At 46.3% G+C, this 25,762-nt stretch overlaps 1 protein-coding gene across 8 annotated transcripts in view; it reads right to left on the bottom strand.

The window, feature by feature from the left end:
* Positions 1-25,762, bottom strand: part of LOC104691818 (USP6 N-terminal-like protein) — an 83,284-nt gene that overhangs the window by 56,292 nt on the left and 1,230 nt on the right. For 5 of the 8 annotated variants that reach the window (XM_039552768.1, XM_039552769.1, XM_039552765.1 and 2 more), the window contains exon 2: positions 13,731-13,812. The exons of 1 other annotated variant lie outside the window; for it this stretch is intronic. The gene's annotated coding sequence lies outside the window, so the exon portion shown is untranslated. Of the gene's footprint in view, positions 1-12,964; positions 13,038-13,730; positions 13,813-19,381; positions 19,493-25,762 lie in introns of those variants that run through there. 2 more of the 8 variants (XM_039552770.1, XM_039552767.1) reach the window with 2 other exon arrangements.

Here is a 25,762-nt window from a genome sequence, read left to right as displayed (position 1 = left end):
ACAGTGGATCATCATGAAATATTAAGCTGTGGGCACCACAAAAAAAGGTACCTATGTACTGAGGCTAGAAAGAAAACAACCTGCAGGACCCACTGGTGTCATGCAAACCATGTTAGGAGCAAAGAACAATTCTTCACAGTGAAAGACCATGAGAGAGCAGATAGAAAAAAGTCAAGCAGAAGGAGGAAATACTTCTTCCAAGTGACCCACAGTTATGTTGTGACATGTTCTGCTACTCAGAGTGAGTTACAGAAAGTGTCTGCAAAGTACCATGGAAACTGCAGGAGGACAACACCGGTGCAGCTGTTAAACCTAGAGTTGCCTCCTTCCCTGAGGATCCACTCTGGTTGTCACCAGGGGAGGGGATACCTGTCAATCTGGACCTTGGCTGGGAGCCAGTGTGGCAGGTCTTCTACTCTTGAGCTACCACACATGGGCACTACAGCAAAGCTGGGAGAGGTTTGGGCTCCAGCATTTAAAGCCTTTGACCTGGTGTCTTAAGAGACTGTCTCTGACAGGGCTCTGAAATACAAGCAGATCAAGAGGGGACCACAGATACTTCCAGCTGTTCTTGCAGAGAACAACCACCACCTGCTCTTTCCTGGGCAAAGGATTCAGAGGGGAAATGTTTTCTCTGGTGCAGAGCCCAAACAGTGAGACACAGAATGTCCTGTCTTCTCCATAGCGTTTCACTCAAACAGAAGCTGCAAATGTTGAAACAGACAAGAACAAATGCAGCCCTTCATCAATCAAAAGGCAGCTCAAACTCCGGGACTGAGATCCCCAACACACGGCACAAAATTTATCCAGCATCTACAACCATCAGCCCATTAGAAAAGACGCACACTCATGATTAATGGGCCACAAACTTTACAGAAAACATTTGAGGGCAAGAGGCATCTCCATCTGCATGGACATCCCTCCCACACAGACCATTACAATCTTAGATGTTGCAACAAGCAGACAGTGCTTACAAAACTTTTGCGCCACCTGAGATGACAAACTTCCAGGAAGACAGAGCAGGATCACCTCTCTACACCACAGTTTTCCCATGCACACCAAACCCTCCCAAAGCCATTAATTGGTAGCTGATGGTGGAAGGCTGTGAGAATCAATGCACTCACAAGGAATGCCACACTGCTGAACTGAAGGAGTTCTAAGCCACTTTACTCCTGCACTTCTCCTCAGGCAGCTGAAGGACCACGGCACTGTTTTCAAGCTGTTCCTCTGTTTCACTAAGTATCCAAGTCAAAACCTGGCACAAACAAACCTGCCAGGGTGGCTTTGGGTGTGTTTTTCCTCCAAAACAAAAATATCTTTCATTAACAGTGGAAACATTCATGGCAGGGAGGAAGTAGATCCACTTGACTCTAAGGCTGCTCTGTCTGTTAGAAGATGCATGAGCACAAGGTCCAGGAAACAGGTTCATGGCTCACAGAGAGGACATCTCTATCTCCTTGAACCAAGAGCAGATCCAAAACCAGTAACACAGAGCAGAGATACCTCTCCTTGTAGCAACCAACCCTCCAGAACAAATTAACAACAACAAAATCAGACAGGTCCTCTTCTTCTGAAGGTTTTTTAGCCACTTCTGCTTTGAGAGAGGAAATTGTAAGGACTTTATGCAGATCATTCAACTTGTCCTCCAAGCCACAGCAGCTTGTCAGCATTCTGCCTGGATGTCAGACACTGCATGTGCACATAAAAGGAAGCATTTACTCACTGCTGTAGCTGCTTTCCAACCAGGCTGACAAAATTGTTGTTTCTTTGCACTCCTCCTGTGCTTTCCATCCTAGGCAGCTGCTTCAAGTGTTCATGCACACTATGAGTACTGAGGTACTCTCACACCAGGTTACTCATTTCTGATTACAAGAAGCCAAGGATTTTAAGGTACTAAAATGATGTTACCAAAATTTCATGAGGATTCTCTCACCAGTTGCTGGTTAAAAAAAAAACTGAGCTCTGTGGACTTTGAAGATAGTAATAGTGAGAGTGATGATCACAATTAGAAATTGTGGGCCAGTCACCTCTCGCTCCACAGAGAGGTGCAGATAAGCAACATGGCACTAACCAGCTCTGGGGCTGGCAGGGACCACTCAGCAAAGGGTGCGAAACCCTTTGCTACTGGAAAGGTGCACACAGAAACATGTTATGCTTTGGGGCTGTCAAATCCCTGGACTGAGAAGGTTAAAACCAGGACATCCCATCAATGGGGTCTGTGCATTCATGGTCCTCCAGCTGTGAGAAAATGAGAGCTGACAGCAGTGCCAATACAAGCAGTCTGTCCTCTCCCCTGTTCACTAGGTTTATGTGCCGACGATGCAGCCTGTGGGCACATTATACTCCCTCTTTGTATTTGGCATCCAGCTAAAACAACCCTTTCTCTTCTTTCTTCTCTCACCTCGAACCAGTTGGGCTTCTGGCAACTAGGAGAGTAACCAGAACAAATGGTCCTGCTCATGTACTTGCAGGAATGCATCCTTAACCCAGCATTACAAATTCTATATTAATAAAAACACTAACCTAAGCATCGCTGCCTTGTGCCAGGCTTTCAAATGAACCAACCCACCTCAGCCTGAAGTGCCCTGCGGCCCAGGGCTCCTACCATGTTGCCATGGAGAGATGCTCATTCAGCACTGCCACAAACTGGTGCCACACTATCTGCTTTACTATGCAAGGTGAAAATAGAGGCCAATGCTGGGACAAAGTTTCCTTCCTTCCTTCCTTTAATACCTCTCATTGCATCAAAAACACAGTGAACAGAACAAGAGCTGCCCTGGAGAGGTGCATCTCAACTCTTCTAAACAGAGCAAGACCAGAGTCTTCACCTTCTTGCATCCTAGATCAGCATCATCAGTCACTTCTCATCACTCAGCCTGCTTTTGCCTAGGATAGCACCATAGATCCATCTGCATCACCATCAGTCTATAAAGTGCCTGCCATCTCCAAGCTGCAGATTCCAGACCAAAACAGCAAGCCTTTGGAAGTCTCTGATGACTTGTTTTTTCCTCCCTCACCTATATCAGTTCATCAGAATACAGATGCTTCCTTTGTTAGTTTTGGTTTCTGTTTTGTTTGGAGGTTTGCTTGCTTTTCTTATTTGAGCTGCTCTTAACAAAAAGCCCAGCTCCAGGCACCGCATGACCCATGCATTAGGAAGGCTGGTAGATTGCTCTTTTTTGATCTGCTAATACAGCTGATTATTTTCCTCTTCATTTCCAGGGAAGGAGAATAGCTCAGCCCCTGGGAAAGACACACAGCAATTACATTTACCTCAGACCAGCAGAGCATTTTAGTGCAGAGTTTGCACTGAGCTGGTGCCCTCCAGCATCTGCTCTGTAGACAAGAGCATACCAGGGGACAAGCTCACCAAATGGGGAAAGCTGACAGCTCCTCGTCTCTTTGCTGCAAAGGGTATCTCAAAAACCCTCTCAAGAACATCCAATAAGCCTCTGTCTCCCTGCAACTTTCATAAATTGCAATTCTAGATTTGGAAGGAAAACAATATGTAACTGAAATCAGTCCAAAGACTTCTCTTTGTTAGGGTCACATTTCCACAAAAAAGGAAGTGATTGCCCAATTTACAAATCCATGCAGCTTTATAGAGTTCTCAGTAAGCACAACCACTGTGATTTTTCAAGTGCAGTCCAATATCTAATCATTCATTAGATATATTCACAGTTAGGTATAAATATGAATTTATACACCTACAAGTGAGGCTTTGCATAGGTAAAAATTCACACAGTATACCTTTTGCAGGGTGTTCTTATCAATAAATGAATCACATTTTCATGTGTACAACTGCTACTATTAAGAAAGCATCAGGCATCTTATACCTGGTCTAGTAGAAGGTGTCCCTCCTTACGGCAGGGGAGTTGGATGAGACGATACTTAAGGTATCTTCCAACCCAAACTACTCTGATTCTATGATCTACCTTCTAAATTATTAACACCAAGTCTGTTTTCCCACGTATCATCCTTGTGGCTTTTGCAACCTGGTTAGGAAGAGCAGGGGATTATTTTATCACAGATACCAAAACAAACAACAAAAATACAAATGAGGGAAGAAGTACAGAAGAACAGAATTGCCTTGTACCTTTGCAGCATGCCAAACTGGAAGGACAGAACCAAAGTGAACCTTGGTTGTACAGCAGTTGTTTTAGCTAGACTAGTACACCACTATGATTACCTCAACAGCATAATTAATGAGTTATGGCAAGATTACAATAACAGGCTCTTTAAAAGGTGTGCCAGCTGCCAACCCTATCTGTATCAGTTTGCATGACAAAGTGTGCCAAGCCTGATACTTCGCTCAAGCAATGGAAAAAACAGATTTTTGGGCAGATCCCCAGGACAAACACTCACAAGCAGACACAGCAGCTAGTTTTTCCACAGACGCCGAGAGACGAGTATGCTTGCAGGCTTTTCTATACCAGACATACAAAGTCCCTTGAGTCAAACAAAGTTTTCAAAGGGTTTCCATCAGGGAAGCAGGAGTCTCTTTCACAACATGCCTGCCAAACCTCCAAGGCTAGAAAGCTCAAGCATAGACTTCTTTTTCCCTCCCCCCCCATTAATGTACCAATAGCCTTGGAATCGGGCTACTTACAGAAATGCTCTCTCTCAACACTAACAGTAAAAAATATTCAAGAGAGCTTTGTAGTTAAGGTAGAGGATAAGCTAATTTAAACACAACCCAGCCTATCTGGAGGAATTTTAATACACCAGGCAAAAAGAGTCAAAGAGAGAAACCACTTCAGCATGAAGATGTCTACTTGCCTTGGAGGCCTGAAGGGGATCTTCCTTTCGGTGGCAGAAAGAGAAAGATACAGCATTTTCACTCAGAAATAATATTCAAAATGTCAAATATGAGTCCTTCTTAAAATTAAATTCTAACCAGATTTTCAAGGAGGGGCATAATCAAGTTCTTATTATGCCTTAGACATTTTTAGATAACGATGACTACACCTACCTAAGGGATGCTGCAATGCCAGGGTTAGGTCCTTCAGTAAATTACCCTTTCATTTAACCTGCACATCCTTCTGAAGGCTGAACACCAGTATTTTTGGCTGGTATCTGAAAACAGCCAAAGGAACAGCTGCTTCAAGCAACCTTAAGTGAAACTAAATGAAAGAAGGAAAGAAAGTGCATCTTTTCCCATGGAAATAAAAGTCATCACCATGCTTGGAGTATTACTCTAGGTCAATATAAGCAAAAAGTTTTGAAGAAAATGGTTTTCTTTGAAAGTCATACTTCAACATTGTTTTGAAGAGGAATAATTATTATCCCTCCACACCTATCACCAGCTCCCCAGAGGGGTTGATACAGCATGGCATGACTTGAAAAGTGGACAAGGGCTGAAACAGGACAAGCTCCCCTGCTCTGAGACCAACCCATCGCCAGCTGCAAGCACACATTGCTGTCCCACCACAAAACTCAACAAAGAAAAAGCATCTCTCAAAAAAACCCCAACAGTTTTAACTGCTATTAAAAGGACTTGAGTTTGCAGTTTACAGATATGAACTCGGAAGAGATGGTCTGAGAAACGTTCTTCTTTTGTGGTTTCTCTAACAGCATCATCATTACTCATTAAAGTGGAGAAACCAATGCATTCAACATGCATTCAGCCTCTAGTCTCTTAATCCAAACACTTCTCTATGGCCATTTGAATAGTCAGATGACATGGAGACTGTTTTGACTAAAAAACGCAGCACTGGTTTCTCCCATGTGGATTTTATTACAAAATTCTGTTGTTACACTAGGGGGAAAAAAAAGATAATTCAAAGGATAAAAGAGAACAAAGACCTGAGAAAAGGTTATTAACCTCTACATGTGCCCCCTTCTCTCCCTCCACACTCTTTTTTGCCCCCCCTATCTTATGGGGAATTACAGCCAAAGGAGCATGTTGTCAGAGAGTATCCAACTTGGCTGGTCAGCTGCAACAGGTACTGGGATTGCATGTTCAGACAGTTACCACTCAGGAAACCTATCTCCTGAGCATCAGATCACACACTGCAAATGCTGCAAGGTCATGATAACGAGTGACAGCTGAGAAGATCATAGTGACTTGCTGTGGTTGGTAGCTCACATCCTGTCCCTGAGCAGTTGGCTCACCACAGCCTCTCACTGCTGGATCAGCAGACTCCCAGTATCCAACAGGCCAGGAGACCTTGTGCCCCCTCAGCAAGACCAATGATCGTGAGCAGAGGGTGGAAGAAGTCAGACACATCCTAGGAAACATCACTGCTATGCCACAAATACCGGCTGATGTAACTCAAAGCTGTTCACCACTGTTGCAGCACAAGGGAGAAAGCCCAAAAATGCAAATAAAACCCCCATTTCAAATAAACAATATTTAGTTCCACAAGAACCTGAGTGGGTAAATTCTTTATTGCAACTCATTTTAAATTAGGGAAGCAAACCTAAGTGCTTGCACAGCCAGATCATCATGCTCTGAACAAACCAAGGGAGGTTTGCAGATGTACGCCATGCTGACCACAGGGTTCAGCTTCTGAGTGCAACATAGGTCTGGTAATCACATATGCATAAAGATCCTATTAATAACCTGTTATTTCTGCAGGGAACTTGGGGAGTTTGAAAACAGGCATTGGTCTGGAAGAGTGGAACACATTTAGGACCTGGGAGGCTCTGTAGACACCAGTAGTAGCAGGGTTATGTCACTAGAAATGTTTCAATGAAACTCAACTCCAACAAGGTTATGAAGTCCTGCTCAAAGGTAAACTCAGCACAATCTTAACTGAACCCAGCCAAAACCAAGCAAAAGCTGTGCAAAACCACACTTTCAGAAACTCCAATGTGAGTGCTGCAAACAGCTTTCCTGCCTGGAGCTTTGAATGTGAGGCCTTCTGTAACAGGAAAGAAATATTTTCTGCAAAGTGACCCAAAAGACTCCAGAAGTATTTAGGAGACTGCTTTAGCCAAAGTCAAAAGGGGAAAAAAGCCCATAAAAGTGGAAAACAATGTGAACAATGCTGAGCTATTCATTAAAAAATGAAAGCTGCTTCTGAGAGAGAAGGGAAATGCCCACCACAATAGCTTTGGAAAACACTGCCCAAAACCCTCAGGAAAAGAATAAAAAAAAGGAAAACATACTTTCAGAAATCAGGAATGATAAAAGTAACACAAAAGAATCACAGCAACTGCATGCTAGGAAATAAAGACCAAAAAGAAAATCACCATGGTCGAACCATTTATCCTGGCTCCCATAAATTTGGTTTTTACCCCGTTTAATCAGGACTGCATTTAGCGGAAAACTGGCACAGGCATTTTGGCAACTGCTGGGCACTCACACCATTCAGGGTTCCACCCGCTGATCCTCCCCACTCCAATGCTCCCAAACAGCTTCCACCTGGATGTGGGACAAGCCCAGCTACCACACCTGGACTGCCAGTACTGTGCCAGGGCAAAAAACAAGGAGTGGAAGATTGATTGTCAATCCCTTAAAAAAATCTTTGATTTAGATGCAATCTGCTAAATCCCTGGGGGACAGTGCTTCTCCTTGGTGTGCTCCTCACCATGCAACATGGAGGTTTGGAAACACATGGGGCTGATGGCAGCACTATCAGCACCATCTAAGGCTATGCATGTGCCTGGCCCTGCCGTCCTGAAGAACCCTTTGACAGTCTTATTTCCACTCAAAGCATGACCACAGAGGCCCCAAAAACAGCTACCCTAGAAATTTTTTTTTTTTTAAGAAATGCATATTTCAGGAATGAGTTAATACACTTGGAAGGAAGCACTAGCCACCTCCTTGTGCTGGCATCTTTCCAGCCTCCCAAAGCCTACTACCAGCCCTGCCACAGCAATTTTGCAGGGTTAGATAACGAAATAAAGAAATGGCCAGCAAGCCACAATGCTAGAAACCTACCAGAAACCTTTGCCATTTCAGGTTGTCATTTTCACCTATTTTCTCAGCCTCATCTTCCTGCACCCTGGTGCAGGACCCTCCAGCATCCCCTCCAGGGCACTTAAGGAGTGAAGTCCAACCACAGCTGCACACTGGCTGGCTGTGACTTAACTCTGCTTCTTCTCTACAGCTAAATGGCCAGGAGCAATGCAAGACCATTCAGGTTTTATGGTCTGTGCCATCCACAGCATCCTGGAACGCAGCAAGGAGTCCAAGCAAGAGGCTGTAACTTCAGTTTCCTAAATCACCAGCACACCAAACCCATGTTTTCCAGCAGTGTTATTGTTCTCCTCCCCTTCCCCTCTGCCACAATACCTCAAAGGCCTAAAAACACTTATTATATATCAATCCAGCAATTCTGAGAGCTACTTAGGAGGAAAAAAACACCCCAAACCTTATCAGATGAGACCAGCAGGACTCCAAAGCAGAGCATTGGCACTTGTCTGGAAAAAGTGGAACCACTCAGACAGTCTCAAGCAAGGAGCAAAACATAGCCAAAACCACCCTTAATGAAAGCTGTACCTTTTCTCTGAGGAAAACAAACAAGTGAACTACATGGAAACTCAGCCAAAAAGAAAAAGCAACACAATCCCTTGTGAACTGATAAAATATGAGATAGCCCACTGCATTCCCAGCTTAGAGAGAGATGCAGCAGAATATTCTTAGTGTTTAGTTTCTTTCCAATTCTGGGAAATGTTTTTTTGGCAAGCCTGGTTTTCACCTGAGGGTAATGCAAAAAGGAACATAAAAAATTCCAACATGAATGACAACTGAGGAGCAGCCATCTGTGTGGGCGTCTCTCTTTCCAAACAAAACTTGGAGTGAAAAGGGTTTTCCAATGAGCCAGCCAAGAAAAGGGAAACTTCATCAAGAATCACAGTGGGATCCTGCCTGGAGAGTATGCTGAATGCAAGTACCAGGGCTAAAACCACACCCCCTCTGCCCACTACCAGCAGTTCTCCCAGATGTCCATCTGTCCACTGTTCCTTATCTTCCCTTTTAAAAACTGCAGTGAAAGCTGCTGGGGAGGATACAACGCGTGGCAAGTAATTACAGAGCAAAGCAGAGCAGAAGCACCTTTGGGGATAAGCAGCAATTCAGGCAGCTGCTGAAAGCTGGCCCTCCATGAGGGCTGCAGGAGGTCTCTGCCTGCAAAACCAAGCTGAGGGACACTGGCACTGGCACAGCTGTGCTGGGAGGGCTGGGTGAGCATAAATGATGGAATGCCCACGGAACTACTCACCTGCACTAAACAAAGGTTTTAAAACCAGCAATCTGAAGTCAGCTCCATTCTTCGCTGCAGGTAACCCAGAGACTGCCAGAATTCCCACTGCTGCACCCTCCCATGCAGACGTGTGTTCCAGCATTCAGCCACAGACGTGGCAGCTCCTCACCTGCCCCAGTACCTGGGGCTGGAGGCTGCCAGCCAAAAGCAGCTCTCAGCCTGCTTAAAACCCAGCATATTTGCAAGGCACAGGGTCAAGCTAGAGCAGATGGAATGTTGAATGAGGCTGCTCAGCCTCCATCCAGCTCCTTCCAGAGCAGCTCCTCTTACACCACTGGAGACAGGGTATTGATTCAGACCTTAGCAGTTTACATGCACCTTTGGGCCAACCCAGGACAGCTATTTTCAGTGACATTGCCAGCAGATTACAATATATGCCCACATACTTTAAGCACAGTTCAGTGATATCAGCAAAAATTCACTGATAGGAAAATTTTTTTTCTATCAGAGTACTCAAAACAGACATCTCCTCCTCCACACACACACCCTCCACACACAAAACCCTCCTTGCTTTTAACCTGAGCATCAGAAAAAAAGCTGACCCATGGATGCCCTGAGATTCCTGCTCATTTTGTAGCACGCCACTCTAAGAGGAAATTCAGCTGAACATTGACATGCTCAAGGCCATTTAAAGCAGAGGCTGGCTTTCCTGACATATCAGTGTTCTTCCAGCCTCTGAGGGCAAGAGACAGAGAGGAAGAGAAGTGCTTTTGGAGAGAAAGCACTAGTAAGATAGGAGCTTCCCTGAAATGATTAGCAATGTAAGGAAAAACCACAAAACCCAACCACCCACAAACTTTCCCTAAAGAAAAGCTTCAAACTTCTGAAGTCTCTACATCCACAGGCCATCAGGTGTATGGCAAGCACGGAGCCGACTGCTGCATCAACACTGGGGCACACAAGATCATCTGCATCCCACAGGGATAGGGGATTTGGAAATAGGTTTGCAACTAGAAGTCCCCAGGGAACTAGGGAAAACTGAATAGCTAAAACAATCCTGATTTGCCAGCTAATATAGATGGTTCTTAATAGAAAGATAATAACAGGTCTTAGGAAGACATAAGCCCCCTCCTCCATGGAGAGAAGACTGTTATTTTGGCACTTATGTTTTCCTCGTTTCTCAGGAAGCTTGGCAGGAAATGGTGGAGACTTCCCCCACTGCATAAATTCTTTTATCAGGTTAAATTAGATTAATTCCTTCAGGAAGATTACTGCTCTAAGCCGTTGATGAGTGCTCCTACCTTGATTCTCATGGTGCTTCTACTCCAGTGACTGAAACAGCACTTAAAATTTTGTTTCATCCCCAATCCTTTCATGAAGATACAAGTCTGTTACCTGCAGGCAACATGTACCCACTTGGACCAAACGCAGAATACACCTAAATTCCTAGTGTTACTTCCTCTCTTTTTTCTGGTTTCCAAACATTCAGAAGCAAATTGGAACTGAAGGATTTCTCCTTGTTTTCTTAATGGAACCATGACAAAGCTGCTGTGCAATTGTCTGCTGGCTGGGGGGGGAGAAAAAGAAAGATAAAGCAAACGGCAGGAGTTAACCTGCAGCAGGAAACAAATCATTTACATGCCCATATGTGGAATCAAATCTCATTTTTTCAGAGGAGTAAGTACCAAAGGCTTTGAACACAGTCATCTGCTCTCTGATGTCATTCTCAGATGTCTGGTGCTTGCAGCACTACCAGCTAATGGTAAGAAAGATGACTCTGTTAAGGGAGTGGTGGAAACATCCGAGGAGATGCAAGACCAAGAAGAAAATATCCCTCCACCCCTGAAAGATTGTTGCTCATGTGAGAAACTAGTGCAAGACCCAGAGTGGTTAGAAGCAGTTGGTGAAAGCAATGAGGCGTGTGAAGACAGTTTGTCCCTGGAGCAGCAGCTGGGGAAGAGAGGAGAAGACAGCTGCAGCACTGCCCCAGGACATCCCATGTGCCACCCTATTCTTTTTAGGGTATCTGACAAGGGTACTCAAACACGGGCATGATACATCCCATATCATCAAAAAGCTCAACCCTCGGTGAGCCTCCAGTGGCCCCAAATGCGGGTGCAACAGGACAGTGCAATGCACTGCAGGGACAGAACTTTTCCCATGGACGCTGCAGTTAACGTGACTTTGTTAATTCACTGCTCAGGATCAGGCCAAAAGGTTGGCTCATTGACCACCTGCCCCTGAGCAGCACCTCTCACCCACTGCCGGTTAACCTCTGCGGCAGCCGTCACAAGGAAAGCAAGAGCAGCCCAGACTGAGTTATCCACTGCAGCAACACAATGCTGTTCTCAACTTGCATTACCCAACCCTTGTGCTCTCACAACAGCGTTCTAAGCTATTTTTCAAGTCAGCATTTGCTTTTTGGCTAGCCAATATAACGTTTCCTCTCCCTTCCCCCAGTCGGAGATTTGGCAAAATTGCTTCTTCTGCAAATCCTGCTGCAAATGCTGAACTTTTGCCAGTTAGACAGGGAAAGTCTTGACTAAAAATAAACCATGTTTCAGAAAATAGATCTCCTTCCAGTACAACGAAGTAGTGGATAATGCATGCAAGCAGATCTGCCAGGAGAACATAGCCTCCAGATTTGCATAAGAATCTCCTCAAGCTCAACAGACAGCTCCAACGCCAGTGACTTTTCCCATCTTAACAAAAAAAACATGGGAGGAAAAAAAAGGAGAGAAGTAGGGTTGAGGGTGCTGAGATAAATCAACTTTCCACCTGTGGTGGCAGAAAGAGAAGTGCCACCACCACCACCACTTGCCTGCATCCCCAGTGAACCAAGCTGGTCATAACCCATACGGGAGGGAGAGGATGGTACAGCATTCCCTACATGGTCACTACAGAAGGCGAAAGTTTGTTACAGGAAATTCGCTGCCATTCAGGCATGAGAAGGGAATAACCTGGGATTTTGCCACCTGAGTCACCAGGAGTCTGGGACACTGACTCAGTGCTGGCTCCCCCAGCTCAGACACACCTGCAACAGCTTGCTAGCAAATGGAGGCACTCCTACCTTTGCTGTTCCCCTTTAAAAAGGAAGAGGCCTTTTACACTAGACAATTAATTGAAGAAAAGGAAAGCATAAGGAGAAGGCTGACATGGGAAGCACAAGCAGTGCTCTACTAACCAGCTCTGCTTTCAGCTCCAAAGCAGAGGGCAGGTTTGCTTGCATGCTGTGATAAACCCCAGGAAATACAGGAGAATTAGGTGGAAACAGCTCCACCCTGACTCCTACTCCTCCAGCACGTCTGCAGCACCACCCAGACAGTCCCGGATGAACCAGGTTTTCAAGAAAGATCTCTTTCCATAATGAATCCATTTCACTTTTTCAGGGATCAAGAAAGCTTTATGCAGCAAGTTATGGTTATATCCTTATACAATCAAATGGGCCGTTCAGGCAAACTAAATGCAAGACAATGCCATTTTGATGAGATCCATCAGGGATGGACGTTTGCAGAAGGAGCTTCTTTTGCTTTGTTAGCTCTTAGGGCAAGCTGAAGGTTCGAGCTCGGGTGCCAGGCCAACCCTCCTTGTCCATTAACACTCCCATAGCAGGATCATCCACCCGCTTTTCAGACCTCCCTCGAGCAAGCACAGATGGCAAAATATTCCACTCCAATTCCAGTGGTTGCACACACACACCTCTGATCAGCTGGGAACACAATTCCAGATAATACAATAGTAGACTGCAACCCAGTCCTATATTTTCCCCTCCTCAAAGTAATGCAGAAATTGAAATCGAAGTGCCAACAGACCTGCTAGTAGCACAGCGAGAGGCATCACTGAAAGCATGTTTGGCATCTCAGGGACTTCGACTCAGGCAATGCACTTAGAATGTCAAACAGTTGCAAAGAGAGCAGATTAGATTTTTCATTTGAGCACTGATGCCTTAAAGCAATAACAAACCAAATAACTCAGGCAAAAGGATGCACAGGGCGGCGCAGGGGAGGCACTACTCCACTGCTCCTGAGAACAATCAGTGGCAGAGCAGAGCAGTAATTATCCAGGGAGGAATAAGCTGCTACAGGCTGTTCTTGCCATACATTAAGAAAACAACAGCAGATTTGTTCATGGTTGGATACCAACACGCACACAGCTCCCTCCCACCCCGCTCGGGACGCAGGCGGACGCACGCCACGGGGGAGCTGCCAAAGGCCAGCTGAGCAAGAGGGCGCAGCAGCCGCCTGCGCAGCCGCGAGCTCGGCCGGGATTCCCCAGCTGGTGCTCCAGGAAGGAAAAGGCAGTGCCTGTGCTAGCAAGGAGCACGGCCTCCCAGGAGCTGCTCTGCAACGATGCTGTTTTTCAACCTGCTCCTCAGAGGGCTGTCAGCAAGGCTAAATGCAAACCTTATCTTCTGCCTCAGTGTTTTCTCAAAACCTCTGGATGGAAAAAATCACTATTCACTGCAGATCAGTCTGCACCACAGGATCCATTCCACACCCGTCAGGCAACCCCTGCACACATTTCACCCCATGCCACATACAGCCCCTCTTCCCCTTGCCAGGAACACGACAAACATACCTGTTCAGAGCATCAGCATCTCCTATAGCACTGACAAGGAGCCGTAACACGATTCCCATCGGCATATAGGAACTGGCAAATCCTGTAAGCATTACAGAGAATAGTAATTAGTGACATTAATAAGAGCTGGCTGGTGAAAGGGAAGGATGCCAAAGCAATCTCGCGAGAATCAGCAGGGTGTTAGATCCCAGCCCTGAACACACTCCTGTCCAGCCCTGGCACCATATCAGAGGTACATGGCATGAGGCTGTCAGGGGACTTCTCCAAAATCACAGAAGGAAGCCAAAGTAAAAGGCAAGATGATGAGTACCAAACCAAGGCTGTTAATCCAGTAAAGCCTCCTCAACAGCCAATGCACTGAAGACAGCATCTATGTGCAGGGGTAGAAAAGAGGCTGGTAAATGGGATCACCTACAATGCCCCTACTGCGTTCCCTGAGATGCTGCTGAAGATCTGCTCCACAGCACCTGTGTGATTTCTTCTGGTTTGCAGAGGAGGCAAATCCCACATGATGTCAGAGCCAGGCTGCTTCCATTTTTTCTTCATCATCATTATAGTTTCATAATACAAATGGCTTTATATTTTCCACTGATTGCTGTATAAAGCTTTTGTACCTTAGTCACACAAAAGACATTTAGCCAGCACTGAGCAAGAGCTGTGATAGAAGTCACCTCTGCGGGCTGCAAAAACACCTCACTTCGGGCATTTGAAGTGCCTGCTGCACGCCAAAGAAAAGACAGCAGAAATGTTTTACTGGAAACAATTCTAAGCAGCCATAAGGAGATGTTTTTGTGATGATACAACTGAACCAAAGGTCACCGCATCTAATACAACTTTACTTTTCCCATCCTGTTCATGCAATTGTTTGGGGATAGCAAGGAACATGGTGGATGAGGGACCATCCTCAAACACACTGTAACATAGAGAGGATCTGGAAGCTGAGGGAGGTAAGAAAACAGTGAGACAATGTCTCTAGTCAAAACACCAAACCAGCAAGTGGAAGGTACAGAATCAGCCTGACAATGTCTCATGTACTTCCTGCCAACCGGACCTCATTATGTACTGTGAGAAAACTTACTCATGCAGCACATTGGTTTACCTTGGACTGAGAAAGAGAGACTCACTTGTTTCCCCAGGCTCTGCAGGTGATTCAGAGACCGGTCATTGCCAGCTGGTATTTAAAGAACTGAGAAAAAGTGTAATCCATTCATGGTTCCCCCTCATTCATTTTCCCCTTTCTCCTTTCCCATTATGGAAGGGCTGAAGGCATTTCTAAGGATGAAGATGCTGAAGGCCACAAGACCACAGCACAGACCTTGGACTCCAGCCTCAATCACAACTTTTCCATCACCCTGTTGCTCTACATTAGCCAAAACACAAGAGCTTTTTACTCCTGTTATGTACCTCCAGGAGGGTCTTCTGTTGTTCTTTTGAAGCCATAAATGAACACTGTTCAGCAGTTCTACAAGGGCAGAAATAACAGGACCTGGACAATAATCTTCAGTGGCAGGTTATGTATAAAGGTACAAAAAACAAGGAAATTCATACCTTAATTTTACATGGCTTAAATCTGAAGGGGCTGCTTTAGCTTTGTAGGACTTCATTTGCACTGGCATTGACCCATGCACATGGGGAGAATCAACACGCTGATAACCAGACAACCTTTTCTCCCTTCCTCCTCGGGTTCCTTTTCCCATTAACAACTTTCTCAACGCGATTCCTACTCTTAGACAATGCTGCAGAAACATCACTGGCAAAGTTCAAAGTCCTCGCCTCCCAGTACTGCCGAGCAAGGCTAAAAGAGATGCCTGAAGCTTCCTTAAGTGCTGCTGGATTTAATCAAAGCCATATGAAGGTAGCCTGGCTTGCCTTCCCAAAGCAACTGCAGCTCTCAGACAAAGCATTTTGTCCCGCAGCAAACAAATATACTGGAAACAGAGCTGAGTGCCAGGGAATCAGACTGCCCAGCCTCCCCCTTGGTTCCCAAACTTCCTTCTCACAGTGCTCAGCAGAATCACTCGTCCCAGGGCTGCTCCTTGCCAAGATACAACCAGGCTCCAGGCAATGCAGAGCATGGACAACACACTCATGACAGCTGAGCTCCTCTGCTGCCTTCCTGCAGCTCCAGCTTGTCCATCAAAATACGCATTTCTCAGTGTCACCACCCCAGTGGACCCTCTCTGTCCTTGGCCAAGACAAGATGACTCATTGCTTGTTGCAGACTGAAGTAGTGCTGCAGAAACATGATAACCTTTTATTTCATCTAATGCAGCAAAGATTCACCAGTTTATAAGCAGGTTATGAAGCAAGGCAGCAGAGGACTGAGTGATGCCAGGTGACTACAAAGGGAGAAGGAAGCATCTCCAGATCAGGAGTGAAGGACACAATAAAAATGATGGAGCAGAGAAATAGGGCAATTCTGCATAGCAGGAATGACCAGAAGTCTGCCATACCAGAAGCAGTAAAAAGTAAAAAGAGAAGGGTGGCATTGGCCAAAAGTGCAGGCACATGACCTTGGAGGACCTGCTAGACCCCAAGTTCGATTATGCAGCTTTGCTAATGCCCCCATCACAAGCAGATACACTCACCATAAAAGAAACCCTACTCTGAAGCCTAAATAGGGAGATTGGTGTTTCCTGACAACTTTGAGAAGTAATTACGTTTTCTCTAAGAGGCTTATGCTAATTTTCTCCCCCCATCCTGTGATGATCTTCCAATATCAGCAATTTCCAGCTCAGACAAACAGCTCTGGCCCCCCACAATCAACATCAAGGCCAAGCGTGCTGCTTTTAGGAGGAAAATGCACGACTCCCTTCACATATGTGATGAGCTCCTCAGACCTCAGCAGGAGAGTGCTGCCACAGCCATGCCAGCTGCCCAGCCACCAGGCCCTGAGAAGTCATCCTCAACGTGATAACATACTTGCAACAAGCACATAATACAATGTCTTTTCAGCCTGAGATGGGTCAGATAAAGGTTTATAACAAGTCAGGAAGATAGACCTATCCCCAGCCTTAGGGCTAGAGGAGAACAGGAGAGCAGAACTTGTCCCTCCCAGAGAGGCACTAACACATCAGGCCCTGATCTGCTGTATATTTAAGCAGAGAAATCATAGAAACACAGAGTGATTTGGGTTGGAAGGGACCTCTTAAAATAATATAGTCCAACCTGCTGCCATGGGCAGGGACACCTTCCACCAGACCAGGTTGCTCAAAGCTCCATCCAGCCTGTCCTTGAATGCTTCCAAAGATGGGGCACCTACAACTTCTGGGGGCAACATGTTCCAGTGCCTCACTACCCTCATCACAGAAAACTTCTCCCTTGTATTCAACCTAATATTCTCCTTGATACATTCAGCAGAAAGTTTTATTTAAAAGCTGTGCTCAAAGTCCTCCCAGAGGGAAACTTCCCCTGGATTAACTGGGAAGCCAAACTCTTGCAGCATGGACATGAAGCCACCAGTCAGCAGTGCCCCACAAAGGACTCTACCAACACTGTAGCCTCCCAGAAATATTAATGCACTTGGCAATCCTTACCACCCTTTTACATGGAAGGAAACTGAAGTAGAAGCAGGACGTGTTCTACCAGGGGCTACACAGCGGCCCTTCAGCAAGCCATCCCCACTCCCACATGATCATCAGCTTATCTGATCCAAAACTACCCTCTGCTGCCACAACAGACAGTCCTGCCTTTTCCCTCCTCCCCCTTCTAGACATCCCAGTCATCTCTACACTTGAGGTAGCAACCACCATTTGCTTGATCCAGCTGGAAGCCATCCCAGAAAAAAAGAAAATAAAGGGGAAGAATTTCTGGCAGAAGAACAGCCTGAAATCAGCTAAAGCTGATGAGAAGCATGACCTCAGAAAGATGGCACAGTGGTACATGTGGAAACCTAGATGAGGCTTCAACCCATCATATCTTTGTCTTTGCACAGGGGTAAGTCATGTAAAATCAGTTTAACAGCTCCATTCACTGCTGAGCATGCTCAGTCACTCACTTTTCTAAAGACCCCTCCAAAACAGCCCGGTGATTTGCTCTCTGAGGTCTCCAAACTAGGCTGATGCACCCAAACAGCAACACACCACAGCTATGCAAGCCTTGCAGCTTACCAAGGCACAGTGGTAAAACAAAATTCCTCCAAGAGGTTTGGGGATATTTTCGGGGGGGGGAGGGGTGTTTTGTCACAGCTGAAGGGTGTTCTCAAATGGTTTCCAGGAGCAGAGGAGCAAGGACAAGCATATGCAAAGGATCTAGCAAAAGCTCTTAAGCAAAGCAGACAGCAGGAAGCTGAAAATAAATATGCAAAGCCCTTTGCAGCACCAAAGTTCAAATCCATCTGGATATTTCTAAGGCTGTCGCAGCAGCCCATAGAGGGGATTTTCCAATTCCTTGCAGAGAAACCCTGGAAAATAAAGATGGAAAAGTAGATTCACAGGCTCAAACTCTAAGCCAGATCTTCATCCCGACATGTGACCACCTTCAACAGCACCAGGAGTGCAGAGGGAGGAGCACAACACAGCCCTGCATGGTCCCCACAGGCTGGCTTGTCCCCAGCATCTGGAAGCCTGAGCCCCCTCCACCCCCATCCCGCTTTGCCTCTGGCACAGGTGTGGATGGAGGGGTTGCAGCAGACGCAGGTGCAGCTCAGGGTATCTATCAGAGGACCTGCCAGCACAAGCCTTCACATCCCAGCCAGTCACCTCGCCTCCAAAACCAGCAAGGGGTACAGTCCTGTAAAAGGACTGTAAAGTACAGGTCACAAAGCTGCACTGAGTGGAGGGAGACGATCCATCAATGTGTCCAGAGGTCCCATCCAAGCATCTCAGCAGCAGTCTGATGGAGCTCCCCACCACTAGCTCCTTACAGAGGGGAAGGAGGCAGAGCTAATCCTGCCTTGTTTTTCTGAGTTACACAGCATTAGTCACACAGGCTCCTGCCCCAGGGCCCCCAGGCAAGCCTTGCCTTCGATGGTTGCTGTGTGCTCCCACTGAAACCACCAACTCTGCCAGCTCTCAACACGAACAGACAAGCACAGTTCAAAAACTCACATTCGAGCCTCCTTTAAACACCTTTCACAGAAATACCCAGAGCTGCCCCTCTACTTAACACAGCTCTTTTTTTCCCCCACCAGAAAAAGCACCAAGTTAGTAAAATTGAGTTTCCATGGGACTAAAATCAATTAACCAGCTACACGTGTCCAACTGACCCGTTGCCAGTTTTCCGGACAACTGTTACCATGCAGACCACATGCACACCCCCAGAATATCCCAAAGCATCCTTAAGAAAATCATGGACTTTGTAATAAAGCTCAAGCTTTCATCTCTGCAGAAATTCATCTTAGTAAAAAAAAAAAAAAAAAAAAAAAAATAGCAAACCACAACAGATCAATTCAGGTCTATTTTTACCGAGAAGAGCTTCAGAAGTCAGCTGCAGCTTGGTGTAACCACAGAGCTGATGTGAGACAGGACACAAGAGCCATCACGCCACATGTCCAGCATTTATGCTGGGGACCTTCCAGTTGCCTGCATGCCACCTCCCAGCAGCAGGGACGTGGGGCAGAGCACAGCTCCTCAGCTTGCAGAGAGAAGCAGCTCATTGCACTCACCAAGACACCAGTGACCACTGATAACAGAGGGAAGCAATGCCCACACCTGTTTCTAAGTGGAGACGAGCTGCCAAAGCAATCAAGCAAGCCGAGCCCTTCAGCTGCACCTCCACAAAGGTCTCCTGGCCCATGCCACAGCTCTGCCTTCCCCACCGGCTTTGCAGCACCAGCAGGAATCGCTCTGAAACGCAGTTTTGCAAGCAGATGCCTGCAGCGGAAGCAGCCTCCAGTGCACAGCCTCTCTGCTCATTTTAATGCAATTTCTTGAAATCAAACAAGAACAGCTAAATTCATCCCCTCTGAGCTCCAGCAGGATACTGGCTACCCCAATCTTTTCATTTCAGTCTGCCACTTCCAGCGGTTGGAGAATAGGGAATAGAAACATTGAGCCACAAACTAAAGACCACGGATGCACTTCCCAGGGACAATTACCCCTCCTGCCCAGCCTCTCTGGGGATGGACCCCTCTGTCCATTCAGCTGTCCCCATGTCAGATCCAGCACCCTGCCAGAGGTGATGTGCAGTCTCCCAAGGACTGATCTGCTTGGGTATGCCACAGGAAGACATCAGTGGAGATTCAGCTGGCATCCATGCCCAAGGCAGGAAAGCAGTAAGGGAAGAGATCCCTGTAAAATCCAGACAAAAATCTTGAAAAACAGTTTCCTTGGACACACTGGAGGCTGACAACAGTCCACTGCCAAAGAGGGGCAGAGACACCTGCCCCTTCTCCCTCCTGTTCCCTCCAGTCTGCTGGAAGGAAAAGCTCTGGCTGCCATGAAGCCTCTGCCTGCCATCAGACTGAGTGCTGGCACAGAAGAGGGCAAGATGACAACGACTTCCATCCAGACCTTCAGATGTTAAAAGCATGACGAGGGCAATGCTACAGGAAAGAAAACTCCCTGAGTTCTCACGAGTCTGTAAAGAGCCAGAATAGCTGAAGGGATTTATAGACCAAGCCTAAAAGCACACACACTCTTGCTCAGCTGAGTCCACCCCTTGTATTGACACATGTATGGTGCAATTTTTTCCACAGAAACTGGATTACAGCACCCTACTTTAGGAGGTGACTAATCACAATTTAAACACATCAACTGGAAACGAGTCCAGCCCCTTCAGTGGTTAAGGTCTTGTAACGCTTATTTGGTTTTCTCAGCTATATGTTACATATGCCCCCTTCCCACTCCAAATTCAACTTCAAATTCCACCTGCTGTACCTCATGGCATCTTTCTCTCACAGCACGGGAGACCGTGAGCAGACTCCAGCCACATCTTTTCAGCACACGGACGTATCAAAGCACAGCCATCGGGTCACCACTGCCAAGCCTGCTGTGGGATTTACAACTTAAGTTCAAGGCAGGCAGAAGGACCATGTATCAGGCTCTGCTCAGCCTCCAGTCATTTAGAGCATCTCTGGGGGTCAAGTGATGGTCCTACCAGCCCTTTATCCAAGGGAGCCGAGTGGCGGGTGTCTGTCCACCATAGCTACCACCATCAGTCTGGTCAGTTCTGGAGCAAACCTGATGGGAAGGCAGCCGTAGCTCAAAAATACATTGGGAAAGAAAAAATCCAGTGTCAGGCCACCTAGACTGTGGCAGCAACAAAGTGGCTCAACTGTGCACCTAGGCCACAAGAGCTGTCAAACAAATCAATGCCTTGCAGGTCAGATACAGGTTTCCCTGTGAAACTCACGCAGCAAGTCAGGGAGCAAAGCAAATAGTGAGGCTTTGAAATAATTTCAGTAACTTTATCTGCTTAACATCATAAGCAGCAGCAACAGCACAGGTAACACTTCTGACCCACTTCGTTACCACCAGAGGATCCTTCCTGCTAAGTTCCCCCCAGTCATATATCAACACTCTCATGATCACTTTTGACTCATGGAACTGAAGGGGGAGGGATGAGAGATACTGTAAGAACAAGACACCACAGAGACAATTTTTCAAGAAACTGAACTTCTAAATATGCTGGTCATTTTCTTACCTGCTCCTTCATCTACTCTGTATTGAAATGTTTGACAAGACACACAACTCACTATCAGTGCAACCTTGCTCCACTCAAGCCCAAATCACACATCAGAGCTTTAAAAGGAGACACTCAAAAATTTTAACTTGGGGTGAGAAAACTAAATAATAAAGTAATAAACTAAACTAAGTAATAAACTAAAACTTATGTAGTCATCTATGATGCAAACAGGAGAAAATTTTTTTTTTAAAGCAACTGCAGTAGCTCAGACTGATACTGTACTCCCCCAACATCCTACCACCATGGTGGTGAGTGGCAGATGTGGCTCTCACATGCATAACCCTCACTGATTAATGAACAAAACCGAGGGCAAGGGGAGGCAGGAGATTTAAAAACTCAAGACAACCTGCTTTTGATCCTGATTTCTGGTGAGTGAATTGGCCCACAGCATGTGCATGAAGAAGGTAGGCATGTCTGCACAGCTGCTGCAAAGAGAAGTAAGAGATGCAGGAGCAGGCTGCAGACTTAGGCTGGCTGTCCCAGCTGCTGCTAGGTCACCAGCAAAGCATGCACCTCACTTTGCTTAATGAGCCACTCTCCCCCACACCTCTTACAGCAGGAGGCACCGGCAAACTCCCGAATACACCAACAAACAAGCATTTTGAGCAAGCAGGCTTTAATTCTGCTGTCAGGATGCCAGCAGGGACCCAAGTCCTAACTAAGGAGATCAGCTGTGTACTGATGGACACTCAGGCAAAGCTGGGGTGATGGGGGCACGTGAGGGCCTGAGCACCCCCAGCACCTGCTTCCTCTTCATGGACCTTTTTTCCCTCGCCTTGGACTGATCACAAGTAGTTTCCCACAATGAAAATCCTTCACTGAGCTCCAGAAGATGAGACAAGTGATTTGTTTGCTTGAATTTTGGGGTACCAGAGGCACTGGGGCTCACTGGCACCATGAGCTCCCACCCTGCTGGACGCAACTGCTCGGCTGCTGCCTGCAGCACAGGAAGTTTCTCTGCAGAAAGCAGAGAATGGTGCTGGCTCCTGTGTTTGATTTCCAGGATCCAAGCCACAAGGAAAGCTAAAAATACCCCAATTAACCATTCCTTTTCAACACAAGACTTGATGACAATGCCACAAACGTATTATACAACTGCAATCAGGAAGATGTGATCTGCAAATCTAACTTTTAAGAAAAGTGAAAAATCAGAAAAAAATTATTTCAGAAAGAAATCAAACTGAGAAAACAGCTGGCCAGGACAGTAAGCTCTGAATTCAAGTATGGACCACATCGCCAAAAATGTAGAGAAGCTTGTGCTACTTGCAATTGTGGTGGCTGGCTCTGAGGTGCTTGCAAGCTTTCTGGTGTGACACACACAGGGTATATAATTTCTGTTCTGCACTGATTATACAAAGAGAGCTCGTTCTGGCTATAGCCCATGCAAGCTGTCTCCTGGATCAGCTGGCTGCTTAGCATGGTGCCATCATGCATGTCAGGAGTTAAGCAGGAAACTTTTATTCCCGGTAAAACCCGTTGCAAAGAGACAGCTATGCTCTGGAGCTAAGGATTTCCTCACATGAAGATTTAGTAGCAAATTTTTTTATCACTGCCCAGTCTTTGCAGTGACATGTAGACTTTCAACATCGTCTGTGGGTAATACTGGAGTACATTACTCACAGCAGTGCACCCAGGAGAACCAGCAAATCCTCTCTGTTTGAGCCCGAGCGTCAGCTTTACCCTGGAATTACATTTATCTCTCTGGCACTAGGCTCTCATTAATGGAATTACCAGGCAGGCTGCTTCAGACTTAACACTTGAGAGAGGCGGGCTGGGATGGCTCCACTCCAGCCTCAGCCCGCAAAGCCGGCACTGTTTCTCTATCCTCCAGCGAGCTGCTGCCCGAACGAGCCCGACCCCGTGACGAGAGCCAGGGAAACAAAAGGAACAACCCCGAACTGTCCAGGGCAATCAATATCTTTCTAGGAACATCCAGGCTTCTTGCCAGCTTTCTTCCAACCCTGATTTAGCTCTTCTGCAGTGCAAGGGGGATGGCACACGCAGGAGCAACACGGCGGGATGCAGAGCCGGCAAGCATGGCTGGCACTCGAGCAGATACTTACAGGGGACAATCTACAACGGTCCCTCTACAAATACCTCAGGCTGAGGGTGCCAAAGCAAACCCACAGCTACGGAGAGCACCCACCCAGCTTGAAAATCAGAGCAAGCACTCCAGTCCGAATACTTGCTTCAGAAATACCCACTGCTACTTCAAGTGGGGAGGTGTAAGGTAGCAAACCAGCCGAGATTGCTACCCTCAGCACACGAGAGTATCTTGCACATTCTAGAAATCTGCCTTCCACCACAGCAGCTCTTGCAGTGCCATGCTGAGCGATCTGCAGCGTGGCATGAACCAGCCTCTTAAAGAACCCCTGCACTACCCAGTAAAATGGACAACTGGGAGGTCCCAGGCTGCCGAAAACCAAAGAGGATGCAGCAAGCAACCCTACCACAAAGCTGCATGGATAGCTCTGCAACTTCAGCATCTGTGGGGGCTGTTCTTCACACAGAGCAGCTGTAGGCTTCTTTAGGTGGTATATTCCGAGCCACCTGCAAGAGTACTTCTCTAATCTCAGTGTGGAGGGAGCACAAGGAGAAAACAGAGATCCACCAAAACATGAACAATGCTTGCCCAGCACTGTTCAAGAGCACAGCTCTGCCAGAGCAAGTGGAAGATAGAAAGGGGAAAGCAAGGACAAAGTTTATTTGCAGAGCATAGACATGTCCTTCCAACAGCTTGAGCTGTGGGAGCTGAACTACTCTCCCCTGTAATTAAAATGAAGGAGAGGAAAGCACAGGACTTACTCCAGCGTGACTGTGAAGGACTGAAAAGCTTTGAGTTTCAAAGTCCACCTTAACACACATTCTTTGGTGAGATTTTAATTCTAAAGAACAGGAGAAAAGAGGTTTTGCTGTGGGAAAAGCTGCTGTACAACCTTGTTGTTAAACCAAACAAGGCACAAATGAGGGAGGGCTGTGGCTGGGGTTGATGAAGCAGGGCTGAAGACCGGCCTCTGTTCCCCCTGCCCCTGCATTTGCTCTGCCAGGAGCTCCCAGCAACACGACTCAGAGGCAGACTGCCCCGTGACAGGAAAAACACATGTAACACCCAGGCGGTGAAACCTCACATCTGAGAGCATCTATGCAAAACACAGCCTGAAACATATTTTCCAGCTCCACAGAGTCAGCTTGATACTTAGCAAAGCCAAGCTGGTGAAACGCTGTCATGTGTGTTGAAGGTGAGATTCTTCAGCAGGAGATACTCTCAAGCATCTCCTTGTTTTCTCCACATCAGGAAAAAGAAAAAAAAAAAAATAAAAAGAGAAGCCTAGGGTAAGATTATGGGGTTCTGCTGCTCAGGGTGATGTAAGAGAGACAAGAGGACATAAGAAAAAAGAAAATTACACAAGTGCAATGCTCTCCAGCGTGTCACCCAGGGGAATAGCTAAGAAAACTACTTTCTTTTCAAAAAACCCAGTAAGGATAAGGAGCCATCAGAATTATGAGTCAAGCTCTAAGATAAGAAATCATACTGCTGGATGGGTGCGGCTGCCTGCTTGTTTGGTCGCTGATGGGTTTTTTCTTAAAGATAAACATGTCTTTCAGAACATGTTTGTTGGCCAATCTTCTCTCTGATGGAAAAAAAAAAAAAAAAAAACCCAGAAGGAAGCTCACAACCGTGAAAATGATAAATGAAAGGCATGAGAGTTTCCGAAGAGCTCTGAGGTCGTGCTTCACAGGCCCTTCAAAGTAAGACGCAACACGTCAAAAAGAACAAAAGAGGGGTAAATTTAAAATTCCAAGTATTTCAATAAAATGTCATTCAGAGAAGCTATTAAGCAAATTCTGCAAGAAGAAGACCCCATTCACAGAGCCCGAAACCTGTCAAGTAAAATATATAATGTTTTGCACCTATTTAATTTTCAAAGCTGTTGATATATAGAAGTATTTAATCAGAAATTCATAGTCTGGGGGAGGATAGCTCAGCAAATGCATCCCAAAAAAGTAACTTGTATATCAGAGGCAGAACTAAGGCAAATCCCTTAGGAAGGCTGTAAAATTGAGCACAGAATGGTTTTGAATCCAACAGAACGATGGCTTGAACACGGCCAAGGTAGAAGTAGAAAAGTACTGTTAGGAAAGCAAAGCGTAAAGCACCCAGGAACTCGATGGAGCAAAAAGCCACAGCAAGTCCCATCACTCTCACCAAATTCCCTGCTGGCTCAGTGAATTGCAGTGACCTGGTGACCCGGATCACTCCCTGCAACCCGGCCTGCTCAGCCCAGGACACTGCTGCTCTCCTCATGGCTAGGTGTTAAGCAGCCCCCACGGAGGTTATACAACAAGGTTATTTTGTAACCGCTTTGGTTCAGAAAGTATTTTGCACTGGCCATCAATGCTTTTTG

This window comes from Corvus cornix, chromosome 5 (assembly GCF_000738735.6).
Source record: "Corvus cornix cornix isolate S_Up_H32 chromosome 5, ASM73873v5, whole genome shotgun sequence".
Classification (NCBI taxonomy): domain Eukaryota; kingdom Metazoa; phylum Chordata; class Aves; order Passeriformes; family Corvidae; genus Corvus; species Corvus cornix.
The sequence above is the reverse complement of the archived record's forward strand: the minus strand, read 5'-3'. Positions and strand labels throughout refer to the sequence as shown.